Source organism: Solea senegalensis, linkage group LG20, assembly GCF_019176455.1.
Source record: "Solea senegalensis isolate Sse05_10M linkage group LG20, IFAPA_SoseM_1, whole genome shotgun sequence".
Taxonomy (NCBI): Eukaryota; Metazoa; Chordata; class Actinopteri; order Pleuronectiformes; family Soleidae; genus Solea; species Solea senegalensis.
The window spans coordinates 10,448,109-10,470,707 of record NC_058039.1 but is presented as its reverse complement, the minus strand read 5'-3'; the positions used below and the strand labels follow the sequence as shown (position 1 = coordinate 10,470,707).

The window sequence follows — 22,599 nt, the reverse complement described above, 5'->3', positions numbered from 1 at the left end:
AAACGCACAATGGCATGCACATGTGCAAACTCCCTGCCAGGTGTATTCACTCAGGAGGTATAATACACCTTCGAGCACATTTTTATTGTCCCTTCTAGCTAATATAAGCTGTGAACCATTCTATGGTGAATACCTGCCTACTTAAAGGCAGCAAATTACATCCGAGGCATTAGCTCATTTTAAAACGATGTCCATATTTTTGTACATTTTATTTGTGGGCTGAGGCTCATAAGTCTGGATCCTGTGCATCAAGGGCCTTGTATAACCCCAGTTTTAACATGCCATTATGTTTATGTACCTAGACATCGTGCTTCTGTTGAATATCACTCTCATTGTTCCAAAGTTTGGGTGACCGTTCCTTGGCTTTTGCCCTTGTTGTCTGTGTCAAAGGAACCAGTTTCGTGAGGTAATGAGGCCAGTGCTGGCAAAGAATGCTGAAAATGTGGAGGAATTGGAAAGATTGGATCAGAGTGGATTGCAGGGGGTGAGACTGGAATTTGCTGCCATTGATAGCATCTTGCTCAAAGCACAGTGGAGGATTACACCTCATGTAACCGAAAAAAAGGAAGGGGAAGCTTCTGTATGTACAGCAAGTGAGTCAGCACACGGGTGCACATAACATCTCTTTTTGTAAAAGTGTAGAACAGAAAGTGATGCAGAATTGAAGGTGTGGAAAAATAGGATTTGCCCCATTGTTTCCACATCTGCACTTGGACTGACCCTGCCTTTTGGAATACCGGTGATTCTGATTGACAGCTGTAGGTCAATAGATTTGGGAAAGGATCCAGTGATAGATGTTGTTCCACCCTATTCAAATATCTCCTCCACTTCAGTCAGAACAACATGAGCTTACGAAAACACATCTGACCCTTGCCTTGGATGTGACCTGACCCTGAGGTGTCGTACCTGTACGATGACAACGGCATTGACACAACAGACAACAATGGAGGACATCCAGCAGCTCGGTTTTATTTCTGAGAAAGAGGGTACATAAAAGTGGAACGGTTAGGGCCAGTTATTTTGGTACTATTCCTAAGGGAAATGCAAAAAAGTACATACTGTATCATACCTAAAGTGACCCGTTCCACTTGGTGGAAACATGGCTAAAGAGATAGCATGAGTTTCATCTGTTCTCTCTTCTTGACCTTTTGTTTTCCTGCTCTGTACATTATTTTTGAAATCCACTCTCTCTTTACATGCTGTAGGTGGCAAATATGACTAACTATCAATCATATGCCATTATTTAACAAGTCATCTTCGAGGGATGGCAGGTCCAGTTTGAATGATTTGAATGATGATTTGCCAGAGAAAAAAGAAAACAGATGAACGTCCCCGAGTCCCATGAATTTTCTCAACAATGCCAACTATTCCAGTCGCCTCATGGCCCGTTCCTGTCACAACAGAGCGATTCATAATCAATCAGCGTGTACCTTTCCACTCCAGAAAGTCCATCGCATCGCCCATGGATTTATTTTGAGTGGTATCCCCATGCAGAAGTCTAGACATGCACCTCATCACTGCTGTTTCTTTTGAAAATGAAAGGGTGGTGTGAAAAGGGAGAGTGAGCGGTGGAAAATGAAATCCAATTCCTGACAAGGGATCACACAGGCACATTTCTGCCATTGTTCATGTTGAAGGAAAGAAATGTTGATGGATAGTATTTTTAAAAGACGAGATTATGAGATACATGTGCAATGGCACATGAAATGATGACTGTAAAGAGAACAAGAAGGACACAGCATTTGCTTGATGAAATATACTATTGGCCTTGGTGAGTCAGTGTTGTCTCGCTCCGTGATGAAGCTGTCTTCGGACGGTAATGCACAGCTTATCTTGTCATTTTAGTTTGGTTGAAGAAACGACTAAAGCATGCTTGGAGTGGCACAGCACGTTGGATGATTCCAGCCAATGTGTTTCCAAATTTGTGAGAAGCCTCTTAACTCTTCCTCCTCTCCATGCATGATTTTTTTTTTTTTTTGTACTGGGGTCTGTGTCACTGATATCCTCTCCCAGCAAGCCTGATCAAAACCTGATGCTGAGGAGGAGCGATTCACCATCGCTGCCCATCGACAGATAATTCCAAAATCCGTTCCAATACCAAACCACAGCATCACTCCAAGATTCTCCTGGATATAATGACCACACAAACTACATTTCCAGAGCTGTGAACGTAACTACACACCTTTGTCAAACTGGCAGAAAAAGGCTTGTGATACAGTGGCACACAGGAAAACACTGAATATTTATCCAAGCAACCCAGGGAAGAGGTGGGGAAACTCTGCTTTACAGGGTAAAGATTATACAGGAGGCATAAAAAAAGGAGAATTTTAAAACATAGGGGAAAATGGAAGCTTGTCCTTGAACAACAGAGAGAAGGAAAATGTATTTCACATTTGCAATCGTTGCACAACTGAAGTGTGCAACTGAATTCACTGTTTCAATTCTCACTTTCATTTTCCCTCCTCTATTTTGGCTTAAACGCATTTTTTCATCCTTACTCAAATACACAACTGTCACTTCTCCAAATATTCAATGTCTCACGGAGAAGAAAAATTGATGATGTGCCCAAAAGTTCTCCAACAGCAGCAATCCCATCTCTTTCATCCGTCATTTCCCATTTATACAGGAATCCACAACTTTGGGTCGAACGGGGCCTGTTTGAAACATATTGGGGAACAATCTATTGTGTGATTCTTTTAAGTAAAATAAACATATTTGGTCACTTTCCGCAGTCAGAAATTATCAACACACAAGCCACTGCAGAAATGTATAATGAGTCATGGTAGAACGTGATCCATAATCATGTTTCCATCCAGCTGTAGAGCCAATCTTACATAAATATGTAACAAAACAATGTAATGTGAGTTAGCATGACTGGCAAAGAAAATAGAAACGATAAAAAGGAACTTAGCTGCATCAGGAAACACTTTGCTATAAATGGTATGTCATTATTTCTATTCATGAAATGAGTTTCCTTTGTTACTTAATGCAGAAATTCACATGGCTTCTCCTTCAAGGTCAAACAACCAAAATATTTTTCCTACCACAATGATTTCTTTAGTTTTGGCAAAGGAAAATACTGAATGACCCTGCAAAATTGTGAGCTGAAACACTACAGAAACTGTACTAGCTATACTGCCAAACTCCATTTACAGTGTTAGCATGTAACATAACGTTTCCTCCGTATTCTCAGACTTTTGTAGCCGGGCAAAAAGCTTCAGATTAAGATTAAAATGCATTGTTTGTGTCTACGTTTATATGTTAGAAATATTCTTTGTTGTTCCCCAATGAAAAAAACAACACCCATGCTATCAGACAAAAATGCTCCATAGCACTACTAGCGGTCAAAAACACCACTTGGTACCTTTAAATATTTTAATGGCAGCCACTAATGAAATAACTTAACACCCATGAGGTTATATAGGTGCAGTCAAGACTCTTGCTGAGGAGACAGCATAATCACTGTTTTAGCACTTTAGTTTTATCACACACACACTATCAAATGCAATTAAATAAAAAAAAAAAGTCTAACGAGACAGTGCAATTAAGGCCTAAAAGGCTCATTAAAAGAGTGCAATTACAGACTAATGAAGTTTTATTTAGGCTGCTGAAGTTCTTCCTACAGCACAACCTGCTGCTTCATAAGGACGGGGTCTATAAAAAGTTGCACATCAACAGACAAAATAGAGGCACGGTTCCAGAAATGTGCATTACATTTACATTCTAAACCTCGCAATTGGCCCACGTGCTGCCTACAGAGAGGACCCATGAGAGGACAGTAAATAAATAAACATTGCCCAGGTGGTTACTTTAGATTACACAAAATGGAAATGTAAAATGAGCAAAAAAAAAAAAGAGGGCACCCGAGAGGGTCGCGTCTAGACTGCAGTAGAACACCGCTCTCCATGACGACCGTCCCGTTTGCTTGTAGTTATTATATCAATGTTAAACATAAGTCTGTATGTGTCTGTGTAATTTATAGTCTCCCGCTGCTCAGCATACAGAAGCTTACAGTATGGGCCAGTTCTCGTGCTGAGTTGTGTAACGTTGAAAAATATGAGAGGGACTTTATCTCTCCACAGGCGTCTGGGACACACAGCGAAGCGCACTGCTGTGTAACTGGACAATGACTGATGATGGGGCTGATGGGAAAGCGGCTGGAGCGCCAAACCTCTAGGTGCTCCAGATCGTGCGGGCCTGCTAATGTACAGTCTGCTCCATTGCATGTGGCAACATTAAATCTCTTGCACACAAAGTATAATTGCAGTTGCACACAAACAAAAAAGAAACCCACGCAGACATACAGTCAGTTCTGATGCGTGTACTCTGGCCTTGCACACCAAAGTGAAGTAGATGTGTTCTAAAAAGCCTGTTATTCACACACAGCTAAGCATGGCTGCTGCTGGAGCGGTGTGCGAATAAGCTTGGCAGTGCGACTCTCATGTTCTTTTTCTGTCATATTTTTCCCCATATTTTGTTCTGTCTTTTTGTCGGCAAAGATCTCACATGGCCTGCCACAATACATTTCTGAGTGTTTGTGCTACAGACATTTTTTTTGGGTGTAATGACTGACTTTTCCTCTTCTGTGTTGCACCGGAAAAAAAAAAAGAAAAACAGCATATGAACTCCAACTCTCCCTGTCTTCCTCACAGACTCCCTACATGGGCAGCAGGGAGAATCACTGGGTCAGCTAATCATTTGCGGAATGCGGCGTGGATATAAGATAGGCCCAGATTGGGAATGCACAGAGCCAGAGGAATGGTAATTACTGTGGAAATCAAACACCATCAATTGTGAGGTTTTTCAACATTTCACAGTGTCCCTCTCTCGTTCTCCCCTCCCAAAGCCTGTTCTCCTCTTGCTCCAACTCAAACGACCCTCGCTGCCACTCCCCTCACAGCCCTCCCTCTTTACTTTTCTCCCCTATTTTCCACTAAACTCTCGTTCCTCGGCCTCCACTCGCTTCTCTTACCCTCGCATTTATTTTCCCTTAATTTTCCTCCTGCTCACTCCACCCTCTCACTTTATCGATCTTAACTTTGTTTCCCCTGCCTTTCGCCGTACACCCATTTAGACCTAATCCTTTGGCCAACAGTGCTTTGTTTCTCATCCTATGTGCTCCGCCCACATACGCAGGCAGTCACACAAATGACCACATAAGACAAATGACCCTCATCATCATTGTATGTCTGGAATGTACAAACACTGGGAAACGGCGCCCTTAACATTAGTTATACATTCCAAATGCTTTCAGAGACTCGCATGCACTTTGCACGCTGGTGTCTCGCACGAAACAGCAAACTAATTCTAATTCACACCATTAATTTTGCATGCGACTAAGATGATGAATTTAGTTGGCAGTATGTCTTTCTTCCCCTGTGCCCATCTGTCTCTTTACTCAGGCTGAAAAGCCACACACATGCTCGCATGACCTCAGGGCTTGTGAGGAGATTGTGGCGTGACAGGTGACAACAGGTCAGTTATAAAGTCTGTGCTCCCCAGCGTGTAGTTGGACTGTGGACCTCACATATGGCCACACTGGGCTCCATGACACAAGCCCACTCAGTGCAATCAAAGCCACTTTCAGACAAGTCCACGTGTTGGGCTTGAGGGTGTAGAGACCAAAGAGCTGTTAAATAACACATAAGTGCACACATTCATGCACATATGGTCCATTTTAGTGGCACTCTTTATACATATTTTGACGAATGTGAATTGGGCAAACATGGCTTCTGTCAAATTAACTTCCAGAGATAAACATCAGTTAGGTTCCTGAGAGAGAGGGAGTCAGAGGTTAGGTCCAACACTTAATCCATCTTTCCCCTGAGCTCCAGCTGAGTAATGCCGTGTGGATCACACACTACATTGATTTTATTTATTCTTGCCTTTATGTCATATTAACTGTATTTATGTTACTTGCTAGGCCGATATTTATTCACGTAAAGGTCTAGAGAGTGTCTGAAAACGACTTGCTGGTCGAAGGAGGGGAGTACTCCATAAGCACTTTGCAACCTTTGAAGCTTATCTCCCATGAGCCCCCTGTGCACAGTCAGCCACCCGTCTGTGAGAAGACAAATAGACAGAGGAAGCAACGCATTAAGGAAGCAGGGAAACTCGCACAGACGCGGACTCACGCACACGCGTCTGCACATTTGTAGGGCGGTCCAGACGGTAACAACACTCCTTGCCAAGTGTCACTAAGCAGTGTTTGCCAGAGCATTACATTCACACTGTGCTATGGCAACAACCACTTCCTGCTTCCTGCTTTTACTGTGCGATGAGACAATCTGAGGAAATCAATTGTGCTGCAAAAGGTGCAATGCGGAGCAGAAACTCAAACCTGCAAATGCAATGCACATGCAATCCATGGCATGTCATTGCTGCCTCTTATCATTACAGTAATATTTAGCCCCTTTTTCACCAACATTTCTAGAAACTTTAATTACCAGGAACTTATTTACCTGGCGAAAAGAATTCCGTTTAAAAGTGGGTTGCATCCACTGCAAAATGTGTTCCACCAATCAGCGTTCACAAAAAGCCCAAGCCCCTCTAAAGTACCTGGTAATCTGAAAGGTCCCTAGTCCCTTCTACTTCTTTTGGAGAAAGTTTGGGGTCGAGGTTTTTCAAAATCGTGGGTAAATAAAAAAGTTTTCTGCAGTGGAAAAGGGTCTTTTTCTTGCACTAAATGGATACGTGATGAAAACATGAATGCATATAACAGCAGACTGGTGGAAATACGCCTACTGACACAGAAAAAACAATGGACCTCTTATATTTAGCAAATCAGATAGGAAAGTAAACAAAAAACATCAGCTTTCAGCACATTAATGGGGGCAACATCCATGTTTCATCACTTTGAGGAGCAAGTGATTGTATCATAATAAATCACTTATTTGCATACAATACTGTTGGGGTTTGCTGAGATCTTAACGCCATATTCAAAAGAATGCAGACGTCACTGTCACACATGGTAAAATGCTTCCTGTTTGTGAAAGTGGCCGTATAATTACATCCGGTCTGCACAAACAGAAGCCTGCATACCATGGTTTCACTGATTATACATCAACAGGTGGAGCTTAAGAGTCTCATTGAAGGTAAAAATTGAAATGAACACATGGAAGAAAATTAAAAACACATTCATGTAAACAAAAGATGTTCTTTCCTTTGTGACCCTATAATTAATGATGTTGGAAAATAGCAAGTGTGGTGAGCCTTTCCTGAACTAATTACAGAATTATATAACTGTGGTGTCAGATTTTCTTTTCCTCTTACTGTAACCATGGAAGCATGTTTTCACTTAACACAGAGAGCTTCTTCTACTTTGTTTTCCCAGATTCTTTCGCACGTGATTGATAGATACAGTAGAAGGATGAACTAAATTGATGTCTGAATTAAAATGACTCTGTGGCCTTAACATGCTCCTCATATTAGTACGATGATAAATCACATCATTTGGTGTCCGCCCATTTGTCAGCTGGCCGAGGCCTCAGCCAGTGACATAGGAATGTGTGTTTTTGAATGATGTAATTTATATGGTTCTTGGTGAAGACTGTGTGACTGTTAAAACATTTGGAAACTAAGGGTCTTACTGCCACAGCTCAATATTTTATAAATGTTCCCCCTCAGATTAATAAAACATTCTGATTCTGATTAAGGCTTTATGCATCACTGCTGCTATTGAGGAGCTCATTATTTAAGGAACTTAAAATTTTGTATTCGCTTTTGGACCATAGGACATCTGTACTAATCTGAGTCTCAGATTAGGCAGGCTGAGAACTTCTCACAGCAATATCTGTCAAATAAGAGGGATGGATTTAACAAGAACATTTACTGTCAAACATCTTTTTTCTACATGCCTTATGTAGCCTTAGCCACAGATTGGTGCTGATTTGGGGATTATGTAAATAAGTAATTTGTGGTCAGTAGTTTTACATAAGCACAACTGACACAATTGCCTTTTTTGGAATATTTTGAGAGGACGTAGAAAAATTTACCAGGGGTCGAATTTTTCAGAGTAACTCTAAACCTTTATTTTAATGGAAAGGTGATTAAATTATTTTCATCCATCTTCTACTTCTTTATCCTCCACATGAGGGTCACGGGGGGGACCTGTGCCAATCTCAGCTGACATAGGGCGATAAGCGGGGTAGACACTGGACAGTTTGCCAATCTTTCACAGGTACACATTCATACAACTAACCACTCTCACCTACGGACAATTTAGGGTGTCCAATTTACCAAATCCCCTTATTGCATGTTTTTGGACTGTGGGAGGAAGCCTGAAAACCCGGAGAAAACCCACGCACACACGGAAAGGCCCTTGTTCCGACCGCGTTACGAACCTGGGTCTGCTAACCACTACACCAACCGTGTGGGCACTAAAATCATCAATACTAAGTCATACTGACCTTGCTTAAAGGCCCTTGTGTAAAATTATTTTAATTTGGCAGCAATTGAGGAAAAATAATCATACTTTTTGGACAATAGACAAATGAATCATCTAGTTTTGATGTTAACTGAAGGCTACATCGGTTTTTCCACCACATTATACAGTAAATTAGATATTTTGCTGCAACATGCAATTTTACCAATAAATGTTGCTAAACTGGATACACCATACCTTACACCATAAAACCCACATCAACAAGTGACTGTGTTTCTGCAGTGTATGTGTCATGATATATGAGTGGCATTCTTCATCACAGAGTTTGTGTGTGATCAAAGGTCAAAGAAACACACAATTATACTAATAATATATACATATATATGCTTCTGCCACCTTAACATTTCACTCAAGTGGTAAGAATAACATTCCACCAAATTAATCATCAAGGACACAAGTGCATGTCGAGTGAATAGACCTCCACACACACATACCATGACACAGAGGCAAACACAAGGGATCTAATAAAGGAAATCAAAGCAGCGAGCTCCACTCGCTGATGACAGAGTTCTCCTGGCCTCCGCTACGCGACCCCCAGATGCTCCGTCTGCTCCCATGGTAACCCCCGTGCTCATAAACAGCGTACGATATCCCAGTAAACACAAACACGGCAGCCAGCATCCATCATCCAGTGGTCAGAACACACTCTTGATTTACAGTTTATTGCTTTGCTGGCTTGTTTTCCCTTTTGTTGCCAGAATTCCTCTTTTTGTTTGGATTTACGTTCCCATGTCATGACCACTTGCTGTGTTGAAAGTTTTGTGAATGCGTGTTATCATCTGTGACATGCACGGCAACAAATATCTTAACACCTGGCTCGGACCGCTACAGCAAGAGCAAATAAACCGCGTTGTTAATTTTAGTGTGATTGATTCTGGTTTAGAGGTGTGTGTGTGTGTCTTGACCCCAGCAGCCATGTTATCAACACAAACGCACAAAGATGGTGATAAGAGAAAAACTGCAACATGTGTATATCTGCCCTTGAGGTCAATTATTACAATCACCTACATTTTTCAAAAGATTAAACAAATTTGATAAGAGAGAGAAAATTCCATCTGAGAAATAGACCGTTTAGAAATGTGGCATATGTTTAGAAAATGTTTTAAAAAATGGACCAAAGTGTAGGCCAAGTTATTCAAATGGCTCAAGTAAATGGGAAAAGTGGTCTTTTAGAAGTATCCCATACAAATAAAAACAAAGTGTATTTTTGAAAAAGGTGAAAATAAGAGAGTTAGGAAGAGAAGTATTCAGTGGTGAGGCTCACACAGTCAGTCACATTATTTAATTTCATGCCTAGTCTTGGCAAGCAGCTCACCCACCCTATGAGGTAGTCCAGGGCACCATTTCAGCAGAATACATAATGTCCTCTCCATTAATCTCAATTTGAATGTATACAGCACCAATTCCTGCCACCACCATTACACCAAATCACTGTGCTCCCGGCCCCATTAATCACAGGAGCCATGTGCAAAAAAGTGAAGCAGATCATTTTTTAGAAAACTCACTCTGTTTAGTTTTTTTGTTTTTCTCTTCCCTTCAGCTCTTTCTCTTGTTCCTCTGTCTGGGCTTCATTCGTGCACCCTCACTCTAGTTTGTTTTGCCACAGGAGCAAGAAATGCTAGATTGAGGGATAACATTCAACATGACATGTTAGGAGCGAGGCAAGTCACCCACAGTAGAGCAGATGGAAAACATGTGCCCAGTGTGTACTTGGTAATAAATGCGCTGCATGTACTAAACTCTAACTTGAGTTTTAAACTCACTTTGACGTGCTCTGTCGAACAGTCTTTAGCTAAACGTGTGAAAGTGTACATGTTAAAGTACGACTGAAATTGAAATAATTAAATTTATTTTTTGTATTTTTTAATGAACCTTGAACCTATTAAGTCGGACATGAAAAGTAAATTGATGAACTGACCATAGTTTAAGTCACTTAATGTAGAATCAGCTGACCTTTAACACTATGTGTGTGTATGTGTATGTCTCTGTCACTGCTTGTGAGCTGTATTTTATTTTCAATAAAATTAAATTCAGCCCACTGTGACCCCATCATTCTCATCATCACAACCACCTGACAGCAGACAGCTCAAAAAAGAGAAGTAGTCCCAGCCATAGGATTAGAGTGTTAGTGTGATGTATGTGTTGAGAAATGAAGTACAACCCTCGCAGGCTTTGGAGAAAATTTAAATCATCCTATAGAGGGACAAAATTCCCCAGCCCTGCTTTAATACCTGCTGAGTCACTGAAAGCGCTTTTGTAGACTTACTGCTGTGTCTGTTTCCACATTGTAGAGAGGAGGGGGAAATCTATAGGTATTGGTAGCCTAATTTGTACTTGCAGGAAATGATGTGAGTCCGGCCAGATTTTAGAAACATGCGGTCCGAGAGTCCGCATGTTCTGTGCTGCAACTACGATGCTCAAGTTATATTAACAATGATCGAGCAAAATCCATAATATGTGAAAAAAGGAAATGGTCTGGGGTGGGGGTGCGGAGTTCGGGAACACAAACAACCTCCTTTGTTCTGTTCCTACATGTAATAAATATTTATACCTGTGAACAGAGAAAACACACAGGGGAAAAAAAACAGTCACCTGGCACGGCTCGCAAAGCCCCAGCGACTGCCAAAGACTTAAAGTTTGCATGAGTCCTGAGGCGGCGGCGGCGGCATGTATGAATCATTCTCTAAAAGCCAATGCGCTGTCAGTGGACCTCGGTCTTGTTCGGGCTTGAAATTAAAAAGACGGCGATGACAATTTCCAACATATTGGCTCTATTTAGTCATAAATATTAGCCCTGCAAGCCCTTGAAAGTTTACAAAAGATGTATAGAAGTAGATGGGATTGGGTTCGTAAATGGGGAGACATCCACTATTACTCTATATGCATGGAAAATGGAAATGCACATACACACACACAGACTGTGATTATGATTGAAGCACACATGCACATGCTGAGAGAAAAGACGTCCATCGATTCTTTTTTCCAAACTACTCATCCCGTTGAGAGTTGTCTTATCTTATAATACAGAGTAAAGCATACACAAACACACACACACACACACACAAGATGTTGAAAACCAAACAGTGCAAACATTGCCCAAAGGAGCTTTCAGCTGCGCCGCAGATGTGCTGCGTAGAGTGCACAATATACACACATGCACACATTCACATACCCACCTTCCCTCACCAGTGAAGATGAAGAGGGTGGTTTTAGGAAAGGGGATAAGCATCCCATAACCTCCACAACAGGATAATATATTAGGACACTGATCAAAAAGAGATTGGAAGAAACATATGAAATATTCCCTCAGACAGCTGCAGGGTCAGGAAGAGAGAGTGAGAGGAAGTTGGAATGAAAGAGAAAAGGAATGAGGATGGTAGAGAATGGAACCAAGACTCCAACATGCAGTTCAGATTATGACTCAAATCCATGAACATCCTAAAAGGAGAAGCTTGTGTGCTGATCCAAGAAAATTGGCAATGACTGGCTGGAGGTATTTGCGGGGGCATAAGTGTACTGCACTGCTGGCAGCGCCGTGTGACAGTGTGCACTTATAAAACGCAGTATCATCACACTGTCTTTATGCCACCGTAGGCCAATCACTTCCCCCACTGTCATGCAAGGGGTCACCATGCATCCGCGTCGAAATAAACACACACAGTTACACATTGTTTCAACATCTAATCAGGTGTAGTCAAGTCGTGACGATTGGGCAGCACAAAGGTTGCTCTCATGGCTTTCTTATAATTAAAAAAAAACAAATAGTGAAGGCACACCTCTCTCCCTCCCTCTGCAAAAATAACCCTTGTTTTTGTTTCTGCCGTCCGAACGCACCACTGATAAACAGGTAACACAGACAAGGCACACATTCTCATCTCGAAGCAAACAAAGTGAAGTAGTCTCTGAATTTGTTCCTAATAGAGGCCAGAGTAGACCTGAACTCTCACTGGGCCTGTTTCTGATCTGCAAAGAAACAAAAACAAAACATTCCACTCAACTCCAAGCAAAAAGGCACCAGTCACATCACGTGGACAAACACAATGTTTGTGATACTGCAAGAACACCCAATGGGCTTTTCTTTTTTTTTTCTTTTTACCATATTTTTCTATCATAACCTCCAAAGTCATGATTTTACAATTTCTATGGGAGCACTTTCTTGGTATTTTATCGGTTTTCCTCGGTGATGGCCAATTAATCTGTCCTTCTAAATGACGGACTGTGACAGGCCAGAACACTGGTGCTTCCACAGAATAGGTCAGTTTCACAGAGGTGACTGAGTCACTGGGAATGCAGGTATAACGCACGGCCCTTTAGCCCCAAGCTGCTCTGCACCACTGAGGGACATAAGGGAGCCAGGCAGAGACAAAGACACCACACACACATTTGGATGGACCCCACCGTCCTACAGATATAATCACCCCTGGAAGAGTCTGTGCTAGTCTGTTTCCCATTTCAAACCTCAATGAATCCCATCCTCATCCTTTAAAAGTGCACAGACGCACACGCACCATGGCCCAGAGAGATGGTTCCACTCAGTGTTGACTCAGTGGAAAATTACAGAACCACAGAAACAAAGGCCATTTGGTAGAATTGTGCTCATACAGTATATATGTCAGTCCTTGAACAACCATAACTGATGTAGGGTCAGCATTGCTAATAGGATGTATAGAGTCTTCGCATTGTGCCAAACACCAACGCGTTCACGTCCTAAAAATAACATCAATCAGTGTCCCACTTTGAGGAGTGACAATCCTGTATAAAACTTTCAATAGGTGGTGTTAAAAAAGTGTCCACTATAAGTTTCATCTGAGAAATGTGAAGTAAAAAAGGTCTTGATTCGTATAATGTCAATAACACGTGTCGCACACAAAAACCTGCAAAAAACGATGGAGTCATTTGACCGCCGGTGTTGTTCTCATGACATCAAAGCCTGACCTGCCTGTGAGTTCATCTATTTAAGACCCGCCGTCACGAGCTAAGTCCTAACGGCACACCACTCTCTCTCCTTTTCCGTTCTGTATGTTACAAAAAGGGAAGCGTGTTTGGAAGTTGTAACAGTCACTCATATGCGCTTGTTTCAAAAAATGGTCTTGGCTGGAGCAGCGTGTTTCCAGTGTGGGTTCTGAGCATCAAAATGGAAACATATTGAAACCTCGGTACAGATCCAGCTCTCTTTTAGTTGTGTACATTCTTCATCGTCAGTGAGCACTGCTGAATCAGAAAACGTTACATAACAAAACGTTGCGAAACCTCCAGAATTGGGGCAACAAGGTAGCCGTCCTAGTCGTGAGATGGCAAAGAAAACTTTTACAAATGACTGGTATTTATGTACAACAGTATTGTCTACCCTTATATTTTGCTTCTTCCACTGGGTTTTCAGTGTTTAAAGGCCCACAGCCACAGTCCAATAACCGTTTCTCGCTGCAGCGCCATGGTAACGGCTGGAATGTTCAAATTATAAATGTCCCGTGTTAGTCACGATGAAATACAAAAGGTAAAAAGTCCAAGCTGATCGTAGACTGCGTAACCTTAAAGTGGGTCTGTGTACAAGCAAATACGTCCTGCCTCTGAATAAAATGAAACCATGCAGCCAGAGCAGAAATGATTTTACCATACAGTGAAAAATGTCCCATTTTTACGTCAACATTTATCATGAGAGGTTTGCATTGAGCAGAGGATGAGTGGAAAACCAGTGCTGTTAACTGCAAAACATTAACAGCCAAAGTGACCTTTTGTTAGCACTGTTTTATTTTTAGCCCCTGATGAGTGATGTACTTTTTTGGCTTGAATCCTAAAATACTTCAGCAAGTATTAGAGGGTGTTCTCTTTTTTTTTAACCTATTCATGATGCCTGGAGATCAATAAGGCTTAATCACTGTTGTCAGTCTGTGCAACAGAACAGAACATATAAGTCCTTTTAAGTAAGTTTCTCCAACACATTGGTGTAATATTATATATTATATACTAGCCTCTGCTGTATTTTGTGTTTACACCACATTATTTGCTAATTAGCATGTTAAAAACAACAAATCTGAATTATGCACGTGACTTTGTTTGGTTAAGACATCAGCGTTCATCTCATAGCAGACAGCTGCTTGCGTGGCCTTTTGACAAAGTTTGATGGTTTCCCATTGTCTTCCATGCAATGACGACAAAATACTTTATAGTGACAAAAACTGATAAAAAAAATCTGCTGCAATGAATTGCGAAATCGCTCTCAGATTTTCTGTATGAGTCTGGGCTTGTTTACTTCTTTATTTATTATTTATTGTTTTTATTGTTTTATGCTTGGTACTTAACAAAGTGAAACCAGTTGGCTGGGTTGACATGATGTCAGAAGAAATAAACTAGCAATATGGGACAGATCTTGCTTTGTTAAATATTTTTATCAACCGCCCTCGGGGCAAGCATGACAAATAAAAATCAAGCTGCCTTTTAAGATCCCAGAAAATACGTCGAGAAAGTCTGCACTATGTGAAGCGAGCCATCAGAAAAATGCAACTTAAATTTGAAAAATACCACCAAACAAACAAACAAACCAAAACAAATGTTTGAGGCAATAAAAAAAGTATGCATATGATTGTTCAGGTTTTTCATTGGGAACAGTTATCATTAGCCCTTTTTATTTCCCCCCGTTGGCCTTTGTATATAAGAGGCAGAATCTATAAAACAGTTACTGGGGGGGAAAACATGTGACTAAGATCAATGTAGGGTCTTTCCAAATGGGGCATAGAAAACATATGTATGTAATCTGTGCAAGAAGGTCTCCAACCAGGTGCACGAGAGAGTTAAAGATAAAAAAAAAACACCATCTTTCTCGTCAAATGCACATTTATTTGTGCTCCTTCAGAACCCATGGTTCAGCACCAGCTCAGCATCTCTGATGGGTTCAGTAGGTAAGGGGGGAAAATGCTCTTCTGAGGGCCCGCCACTGAAATCTCCAGGGCTTTAGAACGCGTCATTGGCCCGACGCTTCAAAACAATTCTCAAATCCTGGAGATCACCCTGAGAGGGAACATCTGTGTGCTGGGACGGGCTGCAGATGAGAATAGACTGCGCTGTGTGTGTGTGTGTGTGTGTGTGGGCGGGTGCATGCAAGCGTGTGTGTGTGTGTGTGTTAGACTGTGAGATAGTGGCTGTGATTGGTTGCATGGGAAGGTAATGTCAGTTATGATTTATTTAAAGAAGTATTTAGGTCTATGTTTGTGTAAAATGCATGTTAGTCCTTCTGTGGACGCCAATTTAATTTAGTATATTAGTGTGTGTCTCTGTATCAGTGTGTGTGTGTGTGTATGTGCTCCAGTATGTATCTTTGTGAGGAACAAAAATGTATGAACAACAGGGAGTGAGGACATTTGGTCCTGACAACTTTCAAGGACTTTTTGGGGGTTGAGGCCTGGTTTTACTCCCTCTACTGTCCGTCGACAGTAAAGTTTGGAATAGAGTACCACAGGCAGTGCACAGGCAGGACGACCTTGTCAGTATATATAGCCTATAGTCAGAGCAGAGGGTTTGGGTATAGATAGCAGCTATAGTTAGGATTAGATTACCTGTTTAGGCATGTAAACATAAAAATGATTAGGGTTAGACAACACTGTGTTTATGGTTAGGCATAGATAATAACTAGGGTTAAGATGACCTGGTTAGACATATAAATGTCACAAGGGTCAGGGTTGAACACCCCCCTGGGTTAGACTTGGGCTTAAGTTAGGATCAGGTTAAGGGTGAGGGTATAAGGCACTTAGGTGTGATGGTAAGGAGCTAGTAAATGCATTATGTCTGTGTCATCATTAGGTAGTACAGTATTGACACCCTAAAATCAAAGTTATTCGTCACTGTGGAAAGTAAGCCTGCTCACACTATAGGATTCTGTAATTGGTATCACATGTGTGAAGAAAGTAAAAGGACGTGTGTGTGTATCCATGTGATGCCAATATTACTTTGTATTCACATTTTCAGAACATCGGCTGCCCTGTCAAAGCAACACATGAATTGACAAGTTAATAGATTCACTCTGTTCTGCTCTGGCAGCTTGAGAGTGTTTTAAAGAGGAACATTATCATGATGTTGCCTTAAAGAGTTCAGGTTTTTGTGCATAAATTCTACTGCATACTGGATCAAGTAAGTACAGGCAACACGATAGGGGGCGGGAATCACAGGGTACCTCACCATACGATACAATATGTGATACATGGTCCACAATACCAATAATATCACGATACAGCGATTCCATGATAATCAATATTTTGCGAGACAATCGTAGACCGATACGTCACGATATCAGTCTAACTGAAGAAAACAAAACATCTGTGAACAGTTAAAAGTGCCTTTCGTCCTGTATGCAGTAGTTTTCAAAGTCAGCAGTGTCACCTTTATTTGCATTTTCTCAAAGTACTTCGCATGATTATCCAATCCAATTTATTCATAAAGCACATTGTTGAGTCTTAAAAACAGCAAATGATGAGGTCTGCCTTGTGTGTCGCAACAAACCAATTGCACAATTTGGGAGCTGCTATGGCAAAGGCCCAATCACCCCTGAGCTAAAGTTTCTGTTTTTAATAATTGAGGAAAACAAATATAGCCTAGATCACTGGCATCATAAACAACAGAGTAGTACAGCTGTAGCCTTAATGTTGCACAAAGGAATCCTCAAAGCTTGTTACACTTTACAAATGTTCCTATAGAAGCTTGTCCCTCTGTCCATCTGTCCATCCCCACCATTCATTCCCTGTGACTGGTTGGGACAGATGAGTCGCAGGGGATTTTCAGGGGGTTGCCAAATGAAGTCCTTTAATTTTTTTTACAACCTACTACTTAAAATGTATTTAAAAACACATGCAAAAGATTAGGTTGTGGTTTACGCATGAAAACACATGCTGGTTTGTGTATTCAAAACACTATATAGCAGTAAAAAAGAAAATAGTCAACATTTGCTTTTGTCAAGGGTTGGGATAGTTACTTTAAAAAGTGGGTACTGTATGAAAAAGTGTGTCTGATCTGACATAATTATATCCGACTCTTCATGTTGTCGGTAGAAAGCTGACACAAAGTCATTAACCCTAACATTCATACTTTTGCGTGACTGAGCTGTAGGAAATCCAAGCATGCAGTGGAAACCCACGCAGTTGGAGCATGCAAACTGCACACAGAAGAGTCCTGGCCAGCTGGCTGGCAGGTTCAAACACAGAATTAATCCTAAAACACTGACGTCCTCACACAATGTTGAAATAAACAAGGTGAAAACACAAGACAGTCTTGATTTGGAAACGTGCAGCATTTGTTTATACGTTCAGATGCTGAAAACCTCTTCAGGTCGTGTGAATAAGGACGGGAGCAAATGGTTTTGGGTTGTTGGGTAACATTTAACCAAACATAACCATGAAATGCCTAACCAGGTGGAAAGACTTGATGATGAGGGATTTCTGGATGAAATGCAACCTGAACTAAACCTATTGGATTGGTCTTGTTGGAAAACACGCTTTACATAAGCTCCAAAATCTCAATACAAACAAACCTCACACACAGTATATACACATGTGAACTGCATACTCACATTCACACACACACACACACACACACTATTAACTTCACACTCTAATCATGATGACCTATACACATTGCCTGCATGCATAGCATAAGCTCAAAAATCATGTACAGCGCAGAAACACAGACACACTGTAGATCCATTGCATATACACACCACCCACACACACTGCTCTTGCAGCCAAGACCAACTGTTACTGACAGCTTAAGCAGATTCAGTCTATCTGTTCCCATCAGGTGTGATGACTGGCGGGGCGAGGGCTCCAATCCAAAACTTCACTCTCAACAGAGAAACGGTGTATGTTTAAACAGGTTGCTGCCAACTAGCCAAGAAAAGCAGGACTTTGTGGCCACCTCAGCAAACAGCTCGGTTAAAAGGATTTACCATTGATTTCTTGGTTAAAGTTACAGTGGAAATATTTGGACAAAAGGCTGCTATCAACATGAATTACCACTGACATGTTTGCACATTTGAAAAAGAAGGAAGGAAAGGAGGAATGCTAAACTCGGCGAAACCGAAGAAAAACAAGAAACAAAGCTACAAAGAAACAAAGAAAGACTGAGGAGAGATGAAATAGGGGAGCAAATATTAGATGGGGGGCTATGGACATCCCTCGTTTCACAGTTAGGCGCATGTTGAAGGCTGGGTACACTTCAGTATATGTGGTTTTCCCAAGGCCAAGCAAATCGAGCCAGGCCCACCTCTCTCTCATAGACACTGAGTTACACACCACTACTCTGAAAGGAGGGAGAGCCAGGGTTTTTCTGTTCATGTGGAAAAAAGGAGGGAAGAGGGGAGAGAAGAATGAGCCGAGGTAACTTAAGACGTCGAGGTGGCCCTCTGGTAAGGTCCAAATCTTACTATTCTCCTTCCTGAATTTCTCAGACTCTCGCACTTTCAGGAAAACCAATGAGCGAGCTGAACATGTGGCGTGAGGCACCGCGCTTGGGTTGGTGGACATGGCTAAAGCCTCTGTCTGTTTTTGAACCAGCTACGTTATGTTCCACTGGGTGTTCTTTTAAGAAAAATTAAGCACTATGTGGGCCAAGTCTGTATATAAAGCATATGTCTTAAAACACAGGAACCAAGACTCCTCAGGTCTGGGTCATACTTTCCAGGTTCCCCGTGTCCACACAGAGAATTTCCACATTCACGTACATGGCCACAGTTCCATTCGTACTAAAATAAGGGGCCACGTCAGTGGATCATTGAATGCATGCATACTCAGTCTCACATTCCATTCCAGTAGCAGTGATTTCTTGCGAGGAGTTTGCCCCATTTGTGTGTTCTTTTATTCTTTGAGTGATGGGTCGTACAGGTCTGGATACTGTCAGACCTCCCTGTATAACCTCGAGCAAATGTCTTCTTCGTTGTCTAGTTTTTTTGACGAGAACAAGAGTGTGCCACCAACTGGACTGGAAAGTGTTCAACACGCACAGTCCACGCGGTCAATAAATAATAAATTTTTCTACCTCCATCCTTTGTTTGACTGGATAAATGCTTGAAGCAACTGGGTGACAGAGGGTTGGGGTGGCGCAAGGTCACTGAGATGCCAGCAGTGTTTGTAAATTCCTCAGAATTCCTTCGCAACAGAAATTACACACTACACCTTGAGCCTTTGTTTGGCAAAAATGTCGGAGAGCAGGAAAGAGAACTTAAAGCAGATGGTTTAGTGAGTTAAAAAGCATTTACCATAGATTTCTAATTCAAAGTTACAATGGAAATATTTGGACATGAATTACACTAACATGTTTGTACATTGGAAAAAGAATGGTAAACACTGTTTAGGGGAGGAGTTTAGTGAATGGTCAGATGTGGGATTGTGTAATAACTGCCCATTTATGACTGACTGTAAAAAAAAGCACACACACATCCAGAGCTGAAAACTGAACCCCAAAGCTACATTTTTTGAATGTTTCTTAAAATGAGACGGAGAAAATTTGTAGTTTAACTGATGGAGCCCGAACAATAGAGATTTTTTCATGACAACTCCAGGGCTCTGGTGAGTTCATTTGAGCCTCGCCAACCACACGAAACATCAACAACCAAAAGAGAATCACAAGCAGGTCAGAGTATCATACAGTTACCCCGAGTAACCTCTCATTTGCTTATCAAGGTACATCTGGTACAAGGGTGGATCACATTTGGATCAACCTGACCAAAACCTTTTTGACAGGCTTTGATGATGTGAGGACTTGGCGACAGCGAACTGAACGTGACCTATATCGCTCCATTTAATGAGGATCCTTGGTCACTATGCATGAGAACCAAAGCGCAGCGACAAATGCATGTGACACCCTCCCCTCCACATGGAATGACTTAGTGTATATACTCAGTCTCTGTGCCAGAACGGCGTACAACGACAGTCGTGTTTTTAAGATTTTATTACAACGTCTGATCTGACCGGGAGTTAAAAACAGACAAAGACAAAAAGTACAATGAGCGAGAAATTATCAAATTTTTCCACTCTCCTTGATTGCTAAATAGTCCATTAATTATCCAGAGGCCATAAAATAATAACATTTCACCAACTTACAAATCAAAGCACTGCTCCCAGGTCTTTACTGGCTTGACTAGAGATCTAACTTAAAGTCAACAGATTACCATCTAGATGTAATTTTATAAATAAGATAGTCCATTTACTTCAATCAGAAATGCAGACGCAGAAGTCAAATATGCTCATTTTTAATAGGCTTTGGCGGCTCAGAATTACAGCAGAAAGCTCTCAAGTTACCACAGCTGCACTCTGCACGGTTTAAAATTTGGGAAATCAATTTGGAAGGAGGGATCCAAGATAGAGACAGGATCGAGTGAAGCTGATGCGACCTGGACTACCTCAGCCAGTGCTCACTGACAGTGATGGAGAAGAAAAACAAAGGGCTGGAGGAAGGGAGAGGAATTGCAGAGGAAATTAATATCTTACAGTAACACATGGTGTGAAAGAAAGAAAGAAATGTCTCTCTCTCGCTGACCTTCTTGTGTTTTTTATTCCTCCCCTCTCCAAATTTCTATTCACCAATTGAAATATGCAAGCAAAATAGTCGGGGAAATACGACAAAGCAGTTTATGACTGCATTTAGACCTGGTCTGCTAAGTAGCAGTAAGTCCGTGGCGTGGACCAAATAAAGAGATTTAAGTTGTGTCAGTATTTTGGAATTATCAGTGTAAAATGATAAGATAATGAAGGGAAAATGATGCATGGGAAAGTTCAAGGAGCATGGAGATAAGGGTGGAGTAAAATAACAAAAGAAGAACATGAATGAGAGGTTTATGCTCTGGAATGACTTGATGAATATAGGGATTTGAAAACACACAGGTTCAGGCCAAACCTCATCTATTTGACTCTTCTGTCAAATATCTGTCTCTGTATTTTGGATTCTCCACCCATGTGAAACACCCCCAATAATAATGCAAAATTATATCTTCTTTCATATCAAACCCAATAAATTCCATCCTCCACAGCTTTGTTTGGCCAATTATAGAAGCTAATTATTTCAAGAGGGAAGAGGGGCAAGGATATGTGACAAATGTTCCCAACAGAGATTGTCAAGAGAACCCAATCACCAATTTGTTATTAGGATAATAAAACTGGATTGACATGCATGGAACCTCATCTACGTATAAACATATGTATGTACGCACATGCAGAAATGCGTAGCAGCTCACTGCAGACACAGAACTTGGAAAGTATGACCCTGGTCTCCCTGACTTATGTGTTCACTTTGAGCAGCGACTGGCCAGAAGTTCAGAAATGAGAAATCTGGCAGAGTTGGAACTATCTTGACTGGCCAGACACATGTTAAATCTTTTAACTTGTGTCACAAGCGCTCCCTTTTAAAATTCTTCACACAATTTCATCTCGGTGGGATTTACAAACGAGTGCATTGTACATTGTGAAACAATTTGAAACCACCTTGATTTGTAAAAAATACACTTTTTGTGTCAGCATTTCTTAGTTTCCTTTGTCATTTTAAACTCAGTGGAATCAAAAACATCAATGCTAATCATGAGGTTACTATCAGACATGGAAGACAGACTAACCTGGTCTGACTTGGTCCCAGATGAGGGTTCAGATTTCCCGTGCCCACTTCACAGGTCACACAAGTGCATCCTTCTTCCTTTTCCTACACTGACCTCATCTGTCAGCTGTGACACTGACACTCCTCCCACCTCAGTTCCTGAAACACAAAATCAGACAGGAAACATTGTGACCATCCCACTTTCCTTCCAACATATGTCTGTTATTGACTCCAATGTATAAAAGAACACAGGCCACTGACTCCACAGGTATCCCATACAAATGATTCCATTTTTCACTCATACACACAAAAGGAAGGCATTAATGATAATAGATTCAAGCCCTTTCAGGAAATGGAAATAATAATGCATGTTCTTGGAGCTGCTGCTTGTTGCTTCAGTCCCACTTGGCCTTTAAGGCACCAGTAGCAACAGTAAGTCTACACATCGTTTTAGTTTTAACCACATTACATGCTTACATAAGTGTACAAAATGTGAAAATGGAAACAACAGATGCCGTTTTATAAGCACGTTACTATTTTAAGGTGCAGTGCACCTTATTTTAGAATTTGGTAACAAAGATCAATGAAGAGGT

General features: G+C 41.3%; 1 protein-coding gene across 3 annotated transcripts in view; it reads right to left on the bottom strand.

Moving 5' to 3' along the window:
• col8a2 (collagen, type VIII, alpha 2) overlaps positions 1-22,160 on the bottom strand; it is an 84,112-nt gene extending 61,952 nt beyond the window's left edge. For all 3 annotated transcript variants that reach the window (XM_044053270.1, XM_044053272.1, XM_044053273.1), the window contains exon 1: positions 22,029-22,160. The gene's annotated coding sequence lies outside the window, so the exon portion shown is untranslated. The remainder of the gene's footprint in view (positions 1-22,028) is intronic.
• Positions 22,161-22,599: the final 439 nt, after the last annotated feature.